Source organism: Nicotiana tabacum, chromosome 6, assembly GCF_000715075.1.
Source record: "Nicotiana tabacum cultivar K326 chromosome 6, ASM71507v2, whole genome shotgun sequence".
In the NCBI taxonomy this organism is placed as follows: domain Eukaryota; kingdom Viridiplantae; phylum Streptophyta; class Magnoliopsida; order Solanales; family Solanaceae; genus Nicotiana; species Nicotiana tabacum.
In genome coordinates, this window is record NC_134085.1 from 53,796,077 (window position 1) to 53,804,298 (window position 8,222).

At 38.5% G+C, this 8,222-nt stretch overlaps 1 long non-coding RNA gene across 1 annotated transcript; it reads right to left on the reverse strand.

The window, feature by feature from the left end:
- Positions 1-586: 586 nt before the first annotated feature.
- Positions 587-2,250, reverse strand: LOC142181616 (uncharacterized). Its single transcript, XR_012710361.1, has 2 exons — positions 1,926-2,250; positions 587-1,235 (listed from the first exon to the last, which is right to left on the reverse strand). It is a non-coding gene; the product is annotated as an uncharacterized LOC142181616 (long non-coding RNA).
- Positions 2,251-8,222: the final 5,972 nt, after the last annotated feature.

An 8,222-nucleotide genomic window follows, 5' to 3' on the forward strand; every position in this document is an offset into this window, starting at 1 on the left:
ATAATCGCAATACTAATCTAAATCGGGCTAAAAGCAAACTACGAAATTTGATTTACTTCCTAAACTAAATTGAGACGCCTGCCAGAGGACATGAGTTATGGAATCTCATCGAGAACAAAGTGTATTAAACGAGTCTTAACAAAAAAAAACGTGCATATTTAAAAAATTGTTTTCACTGCCTTTCATGCACAATTAAGTCTCAAATATGATAAGCACAAATCAATGGCCTCATTTTTCAAAGTCAGGATAGTAAATCACGATCAAGGAAAAAAGAAATTCCGACTTTTATTCTGCTAACTTGGTACATTCATGATATATGAGAAACAGAGAACAAAAAAGCCAGCCAAGAGTGATCGAAGACTTGGTCAAACAAGCAGATATTAGTCTCTATGTTACTATCAATGACTGTATTGAATTAAGTTACTAACTTTAATTCAGTAACACAATAACGCTAGTTGTTTCCGTAGGTGGAAACCTCAGTGCTACGCATTGGACAGACCTTGTTTATTTGTAATCAGTTGTTCAGACATTCAGAATGGTAAGAATGTTCGCAGGATAGCACAATCAAATTACCTAAATTAACACATTTCTTTAGATCAATAATAATTTAAACATTAAACTAACTATTTTGTTACAAGAAACTGATTCCAAAACAAAACTAATACACCCTATTATTTTTAAAAGAAGAGAAGAGATTATGCCATAGCCTATGTTAAACCATTACCAACTAAAAGTCCCATAATCAAATTAAAATCTAGAAGTTATTATAAAGAGAGGCATACATGAGCAGCAGCAACAAAAACGGGAATATAGCCACATTTACCAGCTACCAACCATGCCCAATTCAATTTCACAAGCAGCCCATCACACTCTTTATTAGCTCTATAGCAATTCCCTTAAAATCGATTTTTTGAACTAGGAAGAAAAGTTCCTTTTACTTGGAAAACAACAGAAATCTGAAGACTCTTATACTAGTAACAACTTAAATACTATCAAGTTTGGAAATCCATGCTACACTAGCCTTATAGTACCAATGTCAACTAGCTCTAAAGTATCTTCCTTTGATGACACAGAATTTATAAATAAATCAAAGTATTGTAGACTACTGATCATCACCTCCTGCAGTTTTATGAAATAAACTGCGGATTATATCATGCTTAAAGAGAAACCTCTCCAAGTCTTCAAAGAATCACAAACGGAGGCCTCGACGGGATGAGATATAGACGACCAACATGCTTCAACAAAATGAATCACTATTAACACATTCAAAACTAGAATCATATCATTTTTATTTTTCAAACAACAAAAAGAAGAAAGCTCAACTAATGAACGAGTAGAGGCAAAGCTTTGACAAGAACAACTGACAGAAGGCATAATCGACATAGGGAACCAAACAAATACGTCAAAAACTCAAACAATAGGCATGGTCATAGAATCGAATAATTAAGAACATCATTTTATATTTTAAAAAAAGAGAATCACATGTTATTTTTGCATACCTAATGCAGCAAGCAACAATGAAACACCAGAAACAAACAAAAATGAGCCTAAGACAAAAAGCTAGAAAGGAGCAGCAAGAGATATGAATCGACGAGCCTGAACAAAATCAACACTGAAACTTTGAACTCTAAAACTCAACTCCAAACTGAACTTTTAAATCAAATTCTTTTTAGAACCAGAACTCAAGAAGAAAAACCAGTGCTCCGATTTCTTCCTCGATTTTTCTTCTGAAAAATGAACTACAAAAAAGTTTAAATCGAAATCGAACTTAGACCATATTGTTTTTTTTTTTAAAAAGACTGAAGAAAGAATGGCTTGAAGAAAATGGTGACTTCAAACCCTAGAAACTTGACTCGATTTTTTTCTGAAGATTTATTCCTGATTTATTTTCTAATTTTTTCTTCTCCCCTAAAAAGAAGACTTACCTCCTATATATAAACCCTCGAAAATTCTCGAATCTTCTTCTCAAATATCCGAAAATGTTCAGATTTTTGAACAATCGGGACAAATGGAGGGCGTTGATTGATTCACATCTATCCACGTCTCCCATTAGTCCAACAAATCGTCCTTTTGTACAAGAATCGTGCAATTCGGAGAGAAAATTAGTATTCCTCTGAAAAATCCGTTGAGGATGAGGTGACGTGGAGGGGGGGACTAATGAGTGAACTCGCTCAAAACTCAGGCAAGTTGTGGCGAGTTCACTGAAGAAGAAGAACAGTAGAGGAGCCGCCTCTGATTTTGGTCTCTAGGGTTAGGGAATTTGGGGGGAAATGTTATAACAGGGTTTTTATATGGAGGGGGAAATGGGCGGATCCAGAGGGAGGTTTGGGTCACAGGTCATGGGCTAGGGGCGGTTAATGGTATTTGGGCTGGGGTTAATTGATTTTGAGGGGGCAATTGTGCAAGATGGCCCAATTTTGATAATGGTCGAATTTGAGGGTGATTTGGGAGATTAAAAATGGGTCCAATTAATACTCTTGTATTCTTCTTCTTTTATTTTCAATTCCTATCTTTTCTTTCCTTTTTTTTTAAAAAAAATCCTAATAATGAAGAGAAAAATCCTAAATTATCTAAAAATGTGAAATTAGACTAATTATAAAAATTGTAACTATCACTTAATCTAAATTAAAAGAGGAAATTCAATAAACTAAAATTAAAAGACAAAAATTTGAAAATGAACTATTTTTTCTTGTGATTTTCAAATTTTATAAAATAAGTAATTACGAATTAACTCTAAAAAGTGTGAAAAAATAAATCCTAAATGCAGTGCATGATATTTTTATGATTTGAATAAAAATTAAACAAGCAAGAAAAATGTAAACCATTAATAAAATATCTACAAAATTCCTAAAAATGGCAAATAATCAATAAGAAATCTATTTTCTTAGATTTTGTAGGAGTATTTCATGTACGGCAAAAATCACGTGCTCATAACTGCAAAGATCGATCCGAAGGTGTTAAAGCACTAAAGTCGGGTAAACATGTAGACAAAAAACAAGCAAGAACTATATAACCTGCTTAGTGAGATGAGTCCTATCTCGGGACGCCTCTCCAAACAATCCCGAAGGCCATAAAGCTCATCCTCCCTCTTAGTAGAAAGAGCTCTGAGCTCATCAACTTCCAATGTGAGCTTCCTGTGCTCACCCTCGTAATGAGTCATATCGGTTTGAAACCTGGCGAAGGTCTGATTGTAAAGCACCTTGGCCTGAAACCATGAAGGAAACAAGATTAGCAAGACAAAAATCAGGGCACCAACAGAATTTTACGAAAAGATTACCTGCTCACAAAGCATGTCGATCTCATTGAAAATAAGCAAGACGTCAAGCTCATGCTTTTCCTCGGGCGCAACAAAAAGCCTTTCAAGCACATTCTTATCTTTGACGGGCACCCCCGCATCACAAGACTCTTTATTTTGGGCGTCCTGCATCTCCCTCGGGGGAAAAGCCTATCCCAAAGGGGAATCGCTCACCTCAATGATCACGATTGAATCGATCGGGGCTGTCTATTATTTTAGGAGAGCTTCGGAACCAAGCTTCCCCATACCACCCAACGAATATACCTCAGCTCAAGGAGAGTTTTTGCCAATAAGTAACACGGGGATATCAACCGATGCACCCTCGAAGGCCTCTTCAATCTAAGGTAGGACAACAACGGAATCAAGTTCCGATTTAGGAGCCACCGACTCTATAGTATGTGGGCCGGTCAGGCTTTCTTCCCCTGCGGGTGCTTCCGAGGAATTATTTTCCTTCTCAACTTCAGCTCGGGGACTCCCCGGAACTTCTAGAATTAAGGTTGCTGAGTCAGCCTTAGGTTCTTCCACTTTGGCTTTCTTGGGTTTCGGAGAATGAGTCGGCAACCTCCTTCGCCTTTTTCTCTCTTTGTCGGGTTTCGGGGTATCTGCTTCACCAAGCAGTACTTCCCTTTTTAGGGGGACCTCCCCTAAACCTGCATAGATGCAAAATATACGCACAGGGAATGAGGGCGCTATCAGTAATAGTTCTTTTATAAAATGCAATTACAATAGAAGTGAAGGCTCACTGTGATCCTTGGCTTCCCATCGAGCTTGGGACAGATCACACCATGAACACTCGGCATACGGACAAATCTAATCTAGCTGGTTGACCCAGCCCAAGAGGTCCTTAACCGCACTGGGGTAAATTGTGACGGCTGTATAAGTGGAGGAAGTCAGTGCATAGGGAGTATACCCAAAAAGAAGCAAGGGAACATTTAATTAACATATCTACTTACATTTCATGTTCCACCTTTCAGGGAACGACATCCTCTCTACTGGAATCAGGTCTGAAGTCCTAACTCGGATAAAATGGCTCATCTACCCTCCGTTCCTAATTTCGTCGGTACAAGCAAAAAGGGCCCTTGAGGCCCGATAGTAGAGCTTAATCAGGCCCCACGGAAGAGTCAGGGACTATACATTCTAACTAGGTGATCGAGGGTGAAGGGCATCCCCTTAATCATGTTCACATATTACCTGGTCATGTAAACAATACGCCAGAACGAAGGGTAAATTTGGCCGAGAATTACTCGATATCGTTTGTAGAAGTCGAGGATCACAGGGTCTATCGGAGGCAAGGATGGATCCACTGGGCCAAGGGTAAATGGATAAGTATACACATTGAGAAAGTCGGCCTTGTAAGTCGTTATATCCTCCTCCCGAAAAGGAATTTCCACAAGCACCATGTCTTCCAGCGACAGTCAGTCTTCACCCTTTCGACGTTTGTTATTGAGCTAATATATTGGGACGCAGGTTCGCATCTTCCCGGCTTCGAAGAAGGGTTTTCTGTCTTGAAATCGGAGGTCGTTTCAAAAGCTCCTGGAATGCATTCCCCAATGTGAGGGGGCATTGTTGCTTTGCCTTTAGATGAGCGCAAGGAAGAGGAGGCCACATCTTCCTGAGTGGCATAGGGGGAAGTTTTCACCATTCTTAAAAGATTTCAGAGGAGAAATGAAAATTGCGTTTCAGAAGAGAGCACAAGATAGAAGTGAGAAGAACTCTTTTGAAGGCATGGTAGTGCAATGGTAAACAAGGAGCGAAATAAGAAGTATTTATAGAGGTCTAACGTGCACGTTAGGGTGGACCAAAGAGCAGCCAACCGCTGTAATTAATTCAAAGGCTTTTAAGGGTTATGTGGATGTGACCTTTAGACTCCTCATTTTGTCATGCAAACCGTTTGATAAGGCATGACTACCGTCATCATGGAAATATCAAAGGGGCAAGAATTCGAGATCATTTCTTATCGTTTTACTCTAAGAAATGTGTGGACTATCTATACACATATAAAATCGAAGAGCTTGATTTTACGATCATCACATCTCTCCGTAGCTTCACTTCGAAGGCCCGAGGCACAGTTCAAATGCCTGACCTCGGGGCAGCTTAAATCGATGGTCATCATGGATAAATGGGAAGTTCCCTAGGGACGTGGTCAAAACTGACAACACCTACAAGAGTAGTACCAGTCTGTACCAAACTGCTAGGTAGCTGTACTGACTACATTTCTTTGTAATAAATGCACATGTTCTATGTTGGGATTTTTCCTCCTATATAAAGGGGACTCTTGTTATTTTTTGCACACATGATAACATATACAACATTCAATACAAGAACAAGAATATTCTCTACTCTCTAACTTAAACACTTTCTCCCTTGATTCTGTTGCTTACATTTATTGTATTTTATTAATGGTTCTTCATTTATTGCTTATTATTGATCATAAAAAGCTCTCATCAAAGCTTTCAAAGCTGTTATTCATTCATCGGCTATCCATAGCTTGGTACCAAGCTCGACCTCGAGGACTCGTATAACCTGGCTCGAGGCCCCGATTCTCAACCACTCGGTTCGCCTAAACATATTGCTTCCAAGTTCTTATCTCATTTTCTAGTCTCACACTTAGCATCTACTTCCTAACAACTAGCATAAAAATAAATTACGTATTTTTAGAACAAAAAAATCAAATTTAATTGTAATTACCATTTTCAAGGTAAACAACCAGTGATAGCGGTGATCATTTTTCCCAGCTGACTTGGTGAACCCCATCTCATTCCGGGATTATGCATCTTTTGTTTCGTATGTATTATCATGTTTGATGTATAACAAGAGCCTTGTTTCCGGCACTATCATTGTACTCTTTGGTATCTTTAGAGTCTCCATAGACAAAGTGTGGGTTGTGTATTGGTGTGGGAAAAGTTGAACTAAAGAGGTCATAATTGTATCACATGCTCCTATTGCTAAACTATGGTTGTGAAGCATATTATTTTGGAGACTTATTAAATGAAGTAACTAATAGTTATGTAGTTGGTATTGTCTATATGATCTCCTTGTTGGTTAATTTAAAAGTTATGCATTCTCTTTAAATCATGGGTGAGATGGGTAGAAAGTATTCAACAAGCTTGCTTGACCGGGTTCACTCGGTTGAGCACCGATCGCGCTCCCCATGTTTGGGGCGTGACAGAATTGAACATCTGCCAACCGACTCCATTCTTGTTGGTGATGCCGAGAAAATATAAAATTAGAGTCAACCGGTGTAATTGAAAATATGGTTGAAGTTGACTCTAGTTTGAGGGAAAGGGGATGCCAAAATTCGAAAAAGTTGCAAGTTGGGAGTCAATTATCTCATTCCAAGAATTTTTCAACTTTGGAATTGTATGGTGATATAGTAATTGAGTCATGTGAATTCATATTAGAGTGCAAAGAAGAAAGACAAGATCCATACATCTTGCAATTTGAAGGTACAAGAAGGCAAAATGACATTCCTCAGATGAAAGCCAAGAAATGTAAAAGGAAGGAAATGGCATCCACCTTCTTCATCTACTTACCACCCGCATTGCTCGTGGCCATAAACTTGATTCCAAGTTAGGTGCTCAATTCGTATTGTCCTAGTGGCGAGAAAAATGGTAAAGTTTATTCACGTTGTGACACAACGTTAAATGCGGCGTTTGGTGGGAGGCAACTTATCGTGTTAAATGTTTTTGTCAATTCTAAAATTTTCTTTCTAGAATAGTTTATTATGTTATTTTTGACTATTCTTCAAAGTTTTAGATTTTTGGAGTTTTAAAGAGTTTGAGGTGTTGGAACAAGTCAAAATAATGGCTGCCTAGTTCCGTGTAGCAGGACTCTGGTGCAACCGCACCTGCGTAAAAATTTGCGTAGATGCGGCTTAGAAGAAGCACCCAAGACACCGCAGATGCGGTTATATCGTAGAAGTGATTCATACACCGCAAAAGTGTGGTCGCAGAAGAGGTCTAAAATCCGCAGATGTGACTCGTCGAGTAATTTTAAAGAGTCTATTTATGCTTCAGCTGGTAAAATTCAAAACCCTCCTTCCCCAAAAATCTAACTCCTCTCATCTCTCACATTCACCTCCACTACTCATGAATCAGGTAAATCTTTATCTCTTCTTCTTCTTCGTTTCACAGTTTCCATATCCTTATACCCTAATTCTCCATTTCCTTTTGATTAATGTTAAGTTAGGTGTGAGGAAATTGGTTGAGTGTAGTCGTGTGTGCTGTTATTGTTGAAAAGAAACTGGGGAAATTTGAATTACCCATATTGTTTTAAAGAAACGTCAATACACTCTATGCTTGTCATGTGCTCGACAAATTGTCCAATTTTTGTTTTGTTTCTAAGTACCTTAAAACCATGCTTAATCAAGTCATGCAATCTTGTAGAGCACAAATTTAGAAGTCTTGAGCATATATTTTGTGCTAAAAACGTGATTTAAATCGAAAAGAGTTGGCAATTCTGGGCTTCTGAAATCTCTAAGGAACACCACAGATGCGGCCTCGCACTTGCGATACCTCTTTTGCATGTGCGATTTTTGTTCAACAGTGCATGTTCGCAGAAGCGACACATCTGTCGCAGAAGCGTAGCCGCACCTGTGACGAATTTTCTGTAGGTGCGATGACTGGCAGAATTGTGCAATTCCAGTAGCTTTGCAATTGAAGCTTCCGGAGCCCGTTGGCTCGCTTCTTTGGCCTAGTTCATGTGCTTTTAATTGTTTAATATAACTCGAATGCCCGACTAAATTTGTTTTGTTTTTTAAGATACTTTGAGTTTAAAATGGACCTGAACATAAACGAGCGACGCTTGATCATGTAATTGAAAAAGTGGCTGAGGATTTGAACTATAATACCAATGGATTCATGTCTTCCAAGTGCCAAAACTAGTATTATGATGATATCCTTATGATGAAGATCAAACTTGATAAATG